This window comes from Palaemon carinicauda, chromosome 18 (genome assembly GCF_036898095.1).
Source record: "Palaemon carinicauda isolate YSFRI2023 chromosome 18, ASM3689809v2, whole genome shotgun sequence".
Classification (NCBI taxonomy): domain Eukaryota; kingdom Metazoa; phylum Arthropoda; class Malacostraca; order Decapoda; family Palaemonidae; genus Palaemon; species Palaemon carinicauda.
This window is the reverse complement of record NC_090742.1, coordinates 61,071,784-61,086,783: the sequence shown is the minus strand read 5'-3', so window position 1 is coordinate 61,086,783 and position 15,000 is coordinate 61,071,784. Positions and strand designations below refer to the sequence as shown.

The window sequence follows — 15,000 nt, the reverse complement described above, 5'->3', positions numbered from 1 at the left end:
CGTACGGGGCTGGGAAATGGAGAGAGAGGTTGGTGGAAGATAAGTGACGTGTTATTGATATCAATGATTTATTATTATTATTATTATTATTATTATTATTATTAGTGTTGTTGTTATTATTATTATTGTTGTTGTTGTTGTTGTTGTTATTATTATTATTATTATTATTATTATTATTATTATTATTACTAGCTAAGCTACATGCCTAGTTGGAAAAGCAAGATGCAATAAGCCCAAGGGCTCTAACAGGAAAAAATAGCCCAGTGAGGAAAGAAAATAAGGAAATAGATAAACGATATAAGAAGTAATGAACAAATAAAATAAAACATTTTAGAAACATTAACAACATTAAAACAGATATTTCAAATGTATACTATAAAAAGATTTATGTCAGCCTGTTCAGCACAAAAACATTTGCTGCAAGTTTGAAAGAACTAAAATTGTGGTTCGTATTTAGGCTAAGAAATTGCACGAAAGATTAATCTTACTAGTTAGATTACAGTGTAGTTATAACATGTGTTCGATGCCATAGTTTTGTATAAATATTCATTGAATTTTATTGATGCGTATATTTCCTTTCTAGTGTTCCTTTTCTCTGGTCTCCTGCAATTTTTTATCTTCCACTTTTTTCTTGTAACCTCACCCTCTTCCCTTTTTCCGTCTACCAGTCGTTATCCTTATATTTCTCCCTCTAACTTCTTATCATTCTTTATCGTTAGTACTTCCAGGTATTCATCTTCCTACTCCTCTTCTTCATTATATTCTTTTTGCTCATCCTTATATGTTTCTCCTTTCTCCTCTTCACCTATTTTACCTTCTTCGCTGTTCTTCTCAACCTCTTACTCACTGCATTCTCATTAGTTCCTTAATTTTCTCTCTCTCTCTCTCTCTCTCTCTCTCTCTCTCTCTCTCTCTCTCTCTCTCTCTCTCTCATTTTCATTTCCATTCTTCTTCAAATGCAAACTTAGAAACACCACAGCTCATTTACAAAATGAGAAACACTACAAAGGAGGACCGAAAGCTTCATGTCCAATTAGCAAACGATCATTCCAATCAAATGAGAGCTTATACTATAATTTTCCTTAATGAAAACACAACAATTATGTAGTTCCTGATTACTTCAGGAAAGAATGAGTATTTCTACATAGAGGTGTTCATACCTAGCCTAATATTTTTTCCTTTTTAGGCATAATATGTAAATTGTTGTTATTATTAGTTGTACCTGTAATGTTTATCATCATTATTTTCGTTGTTTTATTTTCATTTGATCCTGATCCAGATGACCTTCCGATATTTCTTTGCTCGTTTTAACTCCCATTCGTTACAGAAAACCATCCCCTATATAATAAAGGGCAAGTGTCTGCCTATATATGTATATATATGTTATATATATATATATATATATATATATATATATATATATATATATATATATATATATATAAAGAGAGAGAGAGAGAGAGAGAGAGAGAGAGAGATACATTTATTCCCTGTCACACTGAATGACTGCCAGACTTATGATTACTCGGTTTCTCCCCGTCCCTCGGGTAGGAGTTAGAGAGAGTAGTCATACCCTGGTGAGAGGTGATACCCCGAGAGATACACTCGGGAACCACACTCTCCCACAAATAACCGAACCATCAGGTTGTAGTTAGGAAAGGGGGAGGGGGTGGGAAGGGTTGAATCTGTGTGTATACGTGTGTATGTGTGTATATATCTATCTAAATATTTGGCTGTCATTTTGACGGGTCACGTACAGTATTAATACATGATTTTTATTCTGGCATGTCCTTAGTGATACGCGGATTAACGATTCTTCTGATTAAGATAAGAATACTCAAACGTTCAAACGTTAGCTGAACGTTTGGTTAAATAAAAATGTTCCTCTAACTTACTAAAGTACTTTATATGCAAGGTTTCGACGCAAATCCTTTTCAATTGGAAATATACATTGCTACATTTTTCAAGGGAAAGTCTGCATGTGATCCCCTCTTGAAGAGACTTTTTTTTCAACTCGTGAGTCGATGAAATACTTTATTATGTAATATTTAATACCTATGGACTGTCAAACTCCCCCACACTCTAACTTACTAAAGTACTTTATATGCAAGGTTTCGACGCAAATCCTTTTCAATTGGAAATATACATTGCTACATTTTTCAAGAGAGGGTCTCCATGTGTTCCCTTCTTGAAGGGATTTTTTCTAACCCGTGAGTCGATAAAATACTTTATTATGTAATATTTAATACCTATGGACTTTCAAACTCCCCCCCCCCCCCTCCCCCACACAAATAATCTGAGATACCTGTTTTATCTGGCTTACTTCCGTGATGCAATTCTTCTGCTACTGTCTGCCGTAATCATCTATAACCAATATATTACTTGGTTTCGAATTCAAATATTTTTCGATATCTAATGGCGTGATCAACGACTCCTCTTGCGGAACGACTAGAATAAGCGCTTGCCTCGTCATCGTAGACGTTGACGAGAGAGAGAAAATGGGAATGGACGACTGTTCTTAAGATATTTAGTTTAATTGTCTATCACTTCTCTTATTGTTTCCTTATTTCCTCAGTGGGCTATTTTCTCTGTTGGAGACCTAGCATCCTGCTTTTTCAACTAGGGTTGTAGCTTAGCATATAATACTAATTCTAATATTAATAAGAATTATGGGCTAAAGAGGCCCCGAGTACTAAGACCTGAGACTATTTGATGGAAATAAAACAGGATATACCCAATAAAATAGAAAATAGTCATTGCTTCAAATACAGAGCAAATTTTTGTAACTTTAATTAACATGAAAATATTCACTATTGATTTAATTATAATTGTAGAGCCTCGTTTTCTTTAGTCTGTTTTGAATAGAAATTTCACTAAAAAAATTGCCATTATCGAACAAAATGAAAAAGTGAACGCTGAGGCTATCTGTTGGCAAACTTTGGAACTATTTTAGTTCCCATGATGCTCAATAAGAATGAGATTGACGTTGGTCACAGAGGGCAGAAGGATAATGAGGGCTTGTATACCGTTCTCTCGAAAGACATGAGATGCTCTATGATCCTCTGTAGGAGGATTACTATTAATCCTGCTCTGTAGGACATGTATGTCACGGACTGAGAATTCATTATCACATATCCTTGATTATGGCACCCATCACCAGATCAGAAAAACAGCAGTTTTTATTATCATTACTTACTAGGCCACAATCTTAGTTCGAAAAACAGGAAGCGATACGCCCAACGGCTCCGACAAGGAAAATAGCCCAGTTAGGAAAGGAAATAATTAAACAGATAAAATTGTATACCTGAGTGTACCCTCAAGCAAGAGAACTCTAACCCAAGACAGTGGAAGACAATGGTACAGAAGCTGTGTCACTACCCAAGACTAGAAATCAATGGTTTGATTGAAGCTATTCAAAATGTACATTCTTAGCTGGTCTTTATTCAATGAGGAATATAATTTACGAATTTAAAAATTTGTTTATAAATAAATTTCAATAATTATCATATCAAGAAGTAACTTGTTCGCTATATCGCTGATTATTTGATGAGTAAAGTTTAGCAATGCACTGATCAGTACCTGAAGGGGTGACCAGGAGATATCAGACATAATCAGCATACAAGAAGCTCCTTAAGTCAGGAATTGGCTTCATTAAAAAAATAAATCTATTTGCTGAAACCCGAAAAGTTAGTTCTTTCTGAAGTTGACCCCTCCCTTGTGTATAGTCTTGGGAATGAAATCCACCCCTGTGAATAGTCTTGTGAATGACATCCACCCTCGTGTATAGTCTTGTGAATGAAATCCGCCCTTGTGTATAGTCTTGTGAATGAAATCCACCCCTGTGTTTGTGTATAGTCTTGTGAATGAAATCCACCCCTGTGTATAGTCTTGTGAATGAAATCCACCCCTGTGTTTGTGTATAGTCTTGTGAATGAAATCCACCCCTGTGTTTGTGTATAGTCTTGTGAATGAAATCCACCCCTGTGTTTGTGTATAGTCTTGTGAATGAAATCCACCCCTGTGTATAGTCTTGTGAATGAAATCCACCCCTGTGTTTGTGTATAGTCTTGTGAATGAAATCCACCCCTGTGTATAGTCTTGTGAATGAAATCCACCCCTGTGTTTGTGTATAGTCTTGTGAATGAAATCCACCCCTGTGTTTGTGTATAGTCTTGTGAATGAAATCCACCCCTGTGTATAGTCTTGTGAATGAAATCCACCCCTGTGTATAGTCTTGTGAATGAAATCCACCCCTGTGTTTGTGTATAGTCTTGTGAATGAAATCCACCCCTGTGTTTGTGTATAGTCTTGTGAATGAAATCCACCCCTGTGTATAGTCTTGTGAATGAAATCCACCCCTGTGTTTGTGTATAGTCTTGTGAATGAAATCCACCCCTGTGTATAGTCTTGTGAATGAAATCCACCCCTGTGTTTGTGTATAGTCTTGTGAATGAAATCCACCCCTGTGTTTGTGTATAGTCTTGTGAATGAAATCCACCCCTGTGTTTGTGTATAGTCTTGTGAATGAAATCCACCCCTGTGTTTGTGTATAGTCTTGTGAATGAAATCCACCCCTGTGTTTGTGTATAGTCTTGTGAATGAAATCCACCCCTGTGTTTGTGTATAGTCTTGTGAATGAAATCCACCCCTGTGTATAGTCTTGTGAATGAAATCCACCCCTGTGTTTGTGTATAGTCTTGTGAATGAAATCCACCCCTGTGTTTGTGTATAGTCTTGTGAATGAAATCCACCCCTGTGTATAGTCTTGTGAATGAAATCCACCCCTGTGTATAGTCTTGTGAATGAAATCCACCCCTGTGTATAGTCTTGTGAATGAAATCCACCCCTGTGTATAGTCTTGTGAATGAAATCCACCCCTGTGTATAGTCTTGTGAATGAAATCCACCCCTGTGTTTGTGTATAGTCTTGTGAATGAAATCCACCCCTGTGTATAGTCTTGTGAATGAAATCCACCCCTGTGTATAGTCTTGTGAATGAAATCCACCCCTGTGTATAGTCTTGTGAATGAAATCCACCCCTGTGCATAGTCTTGTGAATGAAATCCACCCCTGTGTATAGTCTTGTGAATGAAATCCACCCCTGTGCATAGTCTTGTGAATGAAATCCACCCCTGTGTATAGTCTTGTGAATGAAATCCACCCCTGTGTATAGTCTTGTGAATGAAATCCCCCCCTGTGTATAGTCTTGTGAATGAAATCCACCCCTGTGTATAGTCTTGTGAATGAAATCCCCCCCTGTGCATAGTCTTGTGAATGAAATCCACCCCTGTGTATAGTCTTGTGAATGAAATTCACCCCTGTGTATAGTCTTGTGAATTAGGTAGATAGCGTATATATTATTGAGACACAAGGTCCCTTTTTCAGCATTGGAGTCGAATGAAAATTCCGATTTTAATTAATGGTAACCTTAAGCAAAAAATGGTACATCAATCTGCGTAATATAGATTTCAGATTATCTAATATATTGGGAATTTGGTATATGGATGGATAATTGACTAATATATTAAGAATTTTCTGACAAGTTTGAAATAATTCATTATCAGGTATTAGGTTGGCCAGGGCAGCAGCCACCCGTTTAGATACTACTGCTAGAGAGTTATGGGGTCCTTTGACTGGCCAGATAGTACTACATTGGATCCTTCTCTCTGGTTACGGTTCACTTTCCCTTTTGCCCACACATACACCGAATAGTCTGGCGTATTCCTTACACATTCTCCTCTGTCCTCATACACCTGATAACACTGAGATTACCAAACAATTCTTCTTCACACAAGGGGTTAACTACTGCACTGTAATTGGTCAGTGGCTACTTTCCTCTTGTTAAGGGTAGAAGAGACTAGTTATGGTAAGCAGCTCTTCTAGGACACTACAAAATCAAACCATTGTTCTCTAGTCTTTGGTAGTGTCATAGCCTCTGTACCATGGTCTTCCACTGTCTTGGGTTAGAGTTCTCTTGCTTGAAGTACACTCAGCCACACCATTCTATCTAATTTCTCTTCTTCTTGTTTGTTAAAGTTTTTTATAGTTTATATAAGAAATATTTATTTTAATGTTGTTACTGTTCTTAAAATATTTTATTTTTTCTTGTTACCTTTCTTCACTGGGCTATTTTCCCTGTTGGAGCCTTCGGGCTTATAGCATCTTGCTTTTCCAACTAGGGTTGTAGCTTAGCAAGTAATAATAATAATAATAATAATAATAATAATAATAATAATAATAATAATAATAATAATAATATAGACTACGGAATATCTAATAGATTAGGAATATTTCAGAAAAGTTTTAAATATTTCTACTGTTTGTGATAATTCCTCATCAGGCAGTAGAATCAGAAATAGATGATACTCCTTAGAAACGCAAAGGAAACCATTTCAAAATACGAATCAAAGAAAATCACTTCCTGTATTTTCAAACAGCAAGTCTTTCGCGAGTTACGTAACACTGTTGCCATTTCACTGGCAAAGGACTTTGCGGTCAGCTGATTAGTCGTTCCTCCACTCCTAAGTGACGAGAAGCCGTTTGATTTTCGACCCCAACCAGTGTTGCCAAATATGTGTATTTATCCCTAGATTTGGGGATTTTGGGTGACTGATGGGGATATTCTGTACAAATTTCTATGAAGCAACAGAGATGAGTAAACCTTTATATTTGTTGCAATTAGTTTACTTGAACTTATATGAAGTAAAGTGAGTAATTTCTATAATAGTAAAGCCTACAGGATCAGAAGAAGATATATTTGTGAACATGGGGATTTTTGTGTTGTTTTGGGGTTTTTTGGGGTTGTTTTGGGGATTTTTTTATCTTGAGTTTTGGGGATTTTTTTATCTTGAGTTTTGGGGATTTTTTTTCTAGAGTTTGGGGGATTTTTTCTTAGAGTTTGGGGGAATTTTTATCTTTAGTTTTGGGGATTTTTTTCATCTTGAGTTAGGGGGATTTTTTTTTCTTGAGTTTGGGGGAATTTTTACCTTGAGTTTTGTGGATTTTTTTTTTCTTGAGTTTTGGGGATTTTTTTTTCTTGAGTTTTGGGGATTTTTTTTCTAGAGTTTGGGGGATTTTTTTCTTAGAGTTTAGGGGAATTTTTACCTTGAGTTTTGTGGATTTTTTTTCTTGAGTTTTGGGGATTTTTTATCTTGAGTTTTGGGGATTTTTTTTCTAGAGTTTGGGGGATTTTTTTCTTAGAGTTTGGGGGAATTTTTATCTTTAGTTTTGGGGATTTTTTTCATCTTGAGTTAGGGGAATTTTTTTTTTCTTGAGTTTGGGGGAATTTTTATCTTGAGTTTTGTGGATTTTTTTTCTTGAGTTTTGGGGATTTTTTTTCTTGAGTTTTGGGGATTTTTAATCTTGAGTTTGGGGATTTTGTATGTTCAGTTTTGTGCATTTTTTATCTTGAGTTTTGGGGATTTTTTATCTTGAGTTTTTGGGATTTTTTATCTTGAGTTTTGGGGATTTTTTTTCTTGAATTTTAGGGATTTTTTTTCTTGAGTTTTTGGGCAATTTTAAACTAACCCTTCTGGCAACACGGACCCCAACGGCGTCCCTCTTCCGTCCTTGAAATTACCGTAACCAGCTTTTCCCTCGAGGCTCAAATTTGAATCACGACACGAAATTTATACCAAAATGTTATTTCCCCATTCACCCCCTAGAGCGGTTTCTGGGTTTCGTTAATTTGCGTAGTTGGGCTGGATTTACCTGTTGCTCAACTTGAATAAGATGTGTGTGGAGGGGGGGGGGGTTAGTTTTAAAGGTTTAAAGGCCGCACATGAATGGCAGGGGCAAGGGACTGTGGTATTGGCCTATCGAGCAGGACAATGCCCTAGAGACTGACCATATATACATTTGATCAGCGCCAAGCCCCCTCTCTACCCAAGCTAGGAAAGATGATTTTAAGAGGGAGATGGGATTGCCTAGGGCAACTTATATATATATATATATATATATATATATATATATATATATATATATATATATATATATATACACACTCTAAATATACATATATATATATATATATATATATATATATATATATATATATATATATATATATATATATATATATATATGTGTGTGTGTGTGTGTACACACATATATAATATCCATTTCTGAGTGGGGATACCTTAACGTGGTGAAAGGGTTTGTGTATCGTCATGATCAGGAAAGCTGTACTAGTCAGGGCCATCCTTACTAGGTTGATTTGCTGTGAGCGATCAGACTAGATCGCCCACGGTGGTTAGTGTGGTGATGAAAACTAGCCAAAACCTAGTCATGGATAAGGACATGACTGAGACCTTTGTCCTGCAGGGTAGTAGAAACTGCTGCATTTGTTATTGTTGTATATATCATCATCATCAGCAGCCGTTACTGTAGTCCATTTCTTTTAGCGATGCATATTTGCACCGACTCGCAGCTGTGCCCTTTTAGCTCGGAAAAGTTTCGTGATCGCTGATTGGTTGGAATTATCTCGTCCAACCAATCAGCGATCCGGAAACTTTTCCGAGCTAAAAGGGCACAGCTGCGAGTCGGTGCAAATATGCATCGCTAAAAGAAATGGACTATAGTCCACTGCAGAACAAAGGCCTCAGACATGTCCTTCCACTTACGTCTGTTTATGGTCTTTCTGTGCCAGTCCACGCCCGCAAACTTTCGGGCAGTTGAATCGGTAGAACTTCAAAAGTTCAAACTTGCAGCAAATGTTTTTATGATGAACAGGCTAACATATGTCTTTTTATATTTTATATATGACATATCTGTTTTTTATGTTGGTACTGTTTTTAAAATAATTTATTGCTAATTCTTTCTCATCGTTTATTTATTTCCTTATTTTCTTTCCTCACTGGGCTATTTTTCCCCGTTGGAGCCCTTGGGCTTATAGCATCTGGCTTTTCCAACTAGAGTTGTAGCTTTGGCAGTAATAATAATAATAATAATAATAATTATTATTATTATTATTATTATTATTATTATTATTATAATATATATATATATATATATATATATATATATATATATATATATATATATATATATATATATATATATATATATAAAATGTTTGTGTGTTCGTGTGTATGTATACCTTTCGGAAAACAGAGCTTCACTCGCGTCGTTAACGTCGACAAAAGTACTACTCGCACAATAATGAGAGTACTCTGTACTCTGGCTCGCCCCCCTACCTAAACACTCCTTCATTTCCCTTTTAAAAAATGACCGCGTAAAGACGATCATCATGGCAACGCGAAGACAGGAAGGCGGTGACTCTTTCCTTCGTATTATACAGTTGCGTCATATCAACATTCACTGGTATTCCTTCGCTGTTTCTATTTTTTTCACTTTGTTATTCGCACCAGCTTGCGACATTTCCGATTGTCTCTGGTATGTGTTTCAGCGCTGTTCATTTGTTTATTGTTTGATGTGGAATTAACGTAGAAATGTTTTTTTAATCCGTAGGATTTCTCGTGGGGGGGGTGGGGGTGGAATTAGGTTGAAGTTTCTATTACGTAACGTTTTTAATAGGCCGTAAATTTTAGAAGCAAAATACGACCACCACGACATCTTGAGGCAGTAAGGGTCGAGTATCTAGTACGTAACGTTTTTAATAGGGAGAAGACGTTTTTAGTGAGGCGTAAACGTTTTTTGGAAAAAAAAAATACAACCACTGCAACATTTTGACCAGCTTTCATTGAAATGGATTATCGGCGCAATGTATCTTAATAGAATTGACTATATTTCGTAGAAGATAGTATTTGCAACTGTGCAGACCTGTCATAGAATATATAAGAACAATTCTTTAATGGTCCAAACCTTAGATTCTGCAGCTGACGGCTTACTGATCAAGAACAGTAGCCTACCGTCAGAGGACCAGCTTGATATATTGTCTTGCAACTAATTCGAAAAGATAAGATGAACAATTACAGTGCAGTAGTTAACCCCTTGGGAGAAGAAGTGAATATATTGTTAATTGTTTATTGTTTCCATCTTCATGGAATTAATTGTTTCTAGTGGGGGCTGCGTAGTTGATCAGCTGGATATATGGTCAGTGTGTACAAGGTCTATAGAATAGACCTTGATTGTGTAAGGGCATTGTCCTGAACCTTGCCTTTGCCACGCATGAGCGACCTTTAAACCTTTAAACAAAAGGTGTTTTAATAAACAATGTCTTTTGATCCTGCATTTATCAAATACCAAACATCCGTTCACCAAGAACTACTGCAAATGTTGCTCGGTTTAATAAATATGTTTTAAAGGTTTCACTGTTTAAATCGTAAATTAAGATGACTGTATGTTGAAAAGATTTGAATTTTCATTGCAGTCGTACAGTTCTCGTGATCTAAGAAATGCTATATATTAGTATCATGACTGTTATTGGAAGTATGGTGCTGTGACGCCCCATTTTGTGCGTTTAGGACTCGAGGTAATTCATGAAATAAGGTAAAAATATAATCTTCAACAACCGATTTTGTAAAATGGATATTGGTATTAGCCCTATTGTATGGCTTTGCATTTACGATTTTGATTTCTTTGGAGGAAAAACAATACACTCCTGCCCATCACTTTCCTGTAATGCAGATCTTGCTACAGGCTGCTCATAGGCAAGAGGCTTCTCCTGACTATAAGGTTCAGGAGATCTCTAACAACAGTGAGAATGTTTTTCGTTAAGTAAGAATGTCAGCCTGTTTTTTTCTTTTCTTTTCTTTTTGTCTCCCTTATATAATAAAGAGCAAGTGTCTGGCTATATATATATATATATATATATATATATATATATATATATATATATATATATATATATATATATATATATATATATATATATATATATTTATATATACACTATATACATATATATATATATATATATATATATATATATATATATATATATATATATATATATATATACACTATATGTGTATACATATATATATATATATATATATATATATATATATACATATATATTTCTTTCCTGACACACTAAGCGGCAGTGAAGAGAGAGCAGTCATACCCTGGTGAAAGGGGATACCCCCGAGAAATACACTCGCAAAACCACACTCCAACAAACTGCCAAACCTTCGATTTGTAGTTAAGAAATGGGGAGGTTGTGGGAAGGGTTGAATCTAGCCGTCATTTTTGCAGGTTGCGTAAACTAGTGTAACTTAAAGGCCTGTGGGACACTGCCTGAAAGCCCTTACTTAGGCCTTCATTGATAGAAATAAGATAGAAATTATGGGTTCATATGCCAGGAAGCTATTAACACATCTGAAGAAGCGATTTCAACACTCAGTGAAAATAGAAGCAGAGTTCTCTTGCTTGAGGGTCACTCGGGCACGCTTTTCCTATCTTATTTCTCTCTGTTTTTTTTTTTTTTTTTTAGTTTTTATAGTTTATATATGATAGGTTTAATTTAATGCTATTACTGGTCTTAATGTATTTTGTTGTAATTGTTTGTTGCTTGTAGTTTTTTTATGTCCTTGTTTCCTTTCCTCACTGGGCTATATTTTCATGTTGGAGCCCTTGGGCTTATAGCATCCTGCTTTTCTATTAGGGTTGTAGCTTAGCTTGTAATGATAATAATAATAATAATAATAATAATAATAATAATAATAATAATAATAATAATAATAATAATAATAATGATAATAATAATAAAGGTAAAAAGGAAAACTATAAATGTTAGTACTTTTGTCTTACAGGCACCGTCAGACATTGCGAGTACACGCACTTATTTTCGTATATACTGATAGATTTATTTGTATTTCCCGATATATCCAGTGTGATGTCGTGCAGATAAAATGCGTAAGAAATCTAACGCATGGGAAAAATGTTCAAACGACAATTGCTCATTTTCACGCACGCGAATGAAAGTGAAGTCTTCCTCCTCCTCCTTTTTTTTTTTTTTTTTTTTTTTTTTTTTTTTTTTTTTTTTTTTTTTTTTTTTTTTTTTTTTTTTGTTCCGTTAGATTGAATATTTTTCTTTTAATTCTGCCTTGTCGATAAGAAGGTTAAGAAATGCATTTTAAATTGTGTATAACTTTAGGTTTATCTTTTCTTTTTATTATTTCTTTTTTAAGAGGCCTTGTGCTCTAAGAGGTTTTTTTTCCTCCTTAAATCAATTCGTGGAAAAGGAAAAATTCCTGTCATTTGTGAATTATGATGAATTCAAAATTGTTTTATGCTTTTATTCTATCAAGTAATGTTAACAACACTTTTTTTTCGCTTGTGCTGATGTATGGTGGATTATATAATGTATATATATATATATATATATATATATATATATATATATATATATATATATATATATATATATATATATTCATTTATTCATAATGAATAGACAATGTCTTAGTGGCGTCTGAAAAAGGAAGATAGTTTCTCTCCTGACAGACTGTCCATGAATACAAATTCCATAGGTACAAGCAAGTAATGAATTTATATATATATATATATATATATATATATATATATATATATATACTGTATATATATATATATATATATATATATGTATATATATATAGGTATATATATATATATATATATATATATATATATATATATATATTTGTGTGTGTACTGTATGTATGTATGGGTGTATGTCAATTATTCCCTTTAGTTAGTATTTCTTTTCATATGTTCATAAGTAGTTCGTATACTTTGACGAAGGTCATTTATATCAGAATATTTTTCCTCTTAATATAAAAATACTCTTTTTCTTTACAATAATTATGGACCTTAAGTCCAGCACACGTGCAACTTATGAATATTCCTACTCTACATACAGAATTAATCGTAAGCTAGATTAATTTCCACTTTCAATTCGAAATTGCAAATGCTCAATAATGCGAAACACGGCAGCTGTCACCTCTATAGCAAAGATATCCGTATAATCTTTCCAAAGCCAAACATTGGTACGAATGTCTCCGAAACAAAACATTAATTAACATTACAACGAAACATATTGATCCAACATCGCCACACTAAAACGTTAATGTATCCCGTTCCACTGGAATACGTTGTTGTAAAACATTCCACAACGTAGCATTAATTCATAATCATATCAGCTTCTATAATGTCATTAAAATGTAAATTGATTATGCCTTCAGTCTCAGAGTAACAAACCCAGCATAATTATTCACTGATTAATCAGTTGCTAAATTACAGATCTATTTCCCAATTTTCATAAATAAGAGTTAAACACCACAGCAAAAATAAGCTGTAATCTCACTGAGATATTTTTCATCTGTACAGTCATTAAGATACAAATTGATTATGCCTCTGAGTAGCAAATCCAGCATAATTAGTCACTGATTAATCAGTTGCTAAATTACAGATCTATTTCCCAATTTTTATAAATAAGAATTAAACACCACAGCAAAAATAAGCTGTAATTTCACTGATATTTTTTCATCTATACTGTCTTTAAAATACAATTTTATTATGCCTTCAGTCGATGAGTAACAAAACCAGCATAATTATTCACTGATTAATCAGTTGCTAAATTACTGATCTATTTCCCAATTTTTGAAAATAAGAATTAAACACCACAGCAAAACTAAGCGGTAATTTCACTGAGATTTTTTTCATCTATAATGTCATTAAAATGTAAATTGATTATGCCTTCAGTCTCTGAGTAACAAACCCAGCATAATTATTCACTGATTAATCAGTTGCTAAATTACAGATCTACAGTAATTCCCAATTTTTATAAATAAGAGTTAAACACCACAGCAAAAATAAGCAGTAATTTCACTGAGATGTTTTTCATCTATACAGTCATTAAAATACAAATTGATTATGCCTCTGAGTAGCAAATCCATCATAAGTATTCACTTATTAAGCAGTTGCTAAATTACAGATCTATTTCCCAATTTTTATAAATAAGAATTAAACACTCACAGCAAAAATAAGCTGTAATTTCACTGAGATTTTTTTCATCTATACAGATTATGCCTTCAGTCTCTGAGTAACAAAACCAGCATAAGTATTCACTTATTAATCAGTTTCTAATTTCCTGACCTAATTCCCAATTTTTATAAATAAGAGTTAAACACCACAGCAAAAACAAGCGGTAATTTCACTGATATTTTTTTTCATCTATACAGTAATTTTTTTATAAATAAGAGTTAAACACCACAGCAAAAATAAGCGGTAATTTCACTGGTAATTTTTCGCAATACTGCATTTCAACAACAGCCGGATGCCATTTCCAACACAAACAATGAGCTTGAGTCTTCTTCTTCTTCTTCTTCTTCCATGAATGACCTGTAGGAACTGAGCGCGGAGACTTGGCTACTCACTTGTTTACTCCAGCGCTGTCAGGACGATACAGATGGCTGCATGCTTTAGCCAAGACCTTTTTCTTTCTACACTCGGCACTCCAGTGAACCTTCGCTTACTAGCCCCCTCCTCCCCCCCCCCCCCCCCCTCTCTCTCTCTCTCTCTCTCTCTCTCTCTCTCTCTCTCTCTCTCTCTCTCTGTCTGTCTGTCTGTTGAGTTGTCATTTACTGCGGGCTGCTGGCACATTAATAGCCCTTGTTTAAACTAAGTAGAACAAATATTAATAAGCTCTGTCATTTTACTCTAATCTCATTGCAAGCTTCTCACCCCCCCCCCCCCACAAGTTAAGTTTTGCCGATGTTTACCTGTTTTGAGTTCTTATTTATTCATTTATTTTATTTTGTCACCTGACTAACTGAAATAATGTGATTGGTGGTTGCTAATTTGAATAAAACTTTTTATGGACGCAAGTTCAAATCAAATTGTGTACATTTTGATTACGTAATCAAAATGTCTCGAAGTCCCTTGTACAGTACAAATGGAAGTTTGCGTCTTTTTTTTTTTTTTTTTTTTTTTTTTTTTTTTTGCGGGGGTCGGTTTTCATTTAAATTTTTGGTCTCTTGTTTGATATTATATATTTTGTCTCCTGTTCAATTGCGTAATATTTTGAGATTTTGTTGCCTATCTGAATCATTTTTTT

At 34.4% G+C, this 15,000-nt stretch overlaps 1 protein-coding gene across 1 annotated transcript in view; it reads right to left on the bottom strand.

Annotated features, from left to right (window-relative positions):
• LOC137657085 (uncharacterized) overlaps window positions 1-14,381 on the bottom strand; it is a 22,287-nt gene extending 7,906 nt beyond the window's left edge. The window contains exon 1 of the mRNA XM_068391450.1: window positions 14,321-14,381. The gene's annotated coding sequence lies outside the window, so the exon portion shown is untranslated. The remainder of the gene's footprint in view (window positions 1-14,320) is intronic.
• Window positions 14,382-15,000: the final 619 nt, after the last annotated feature.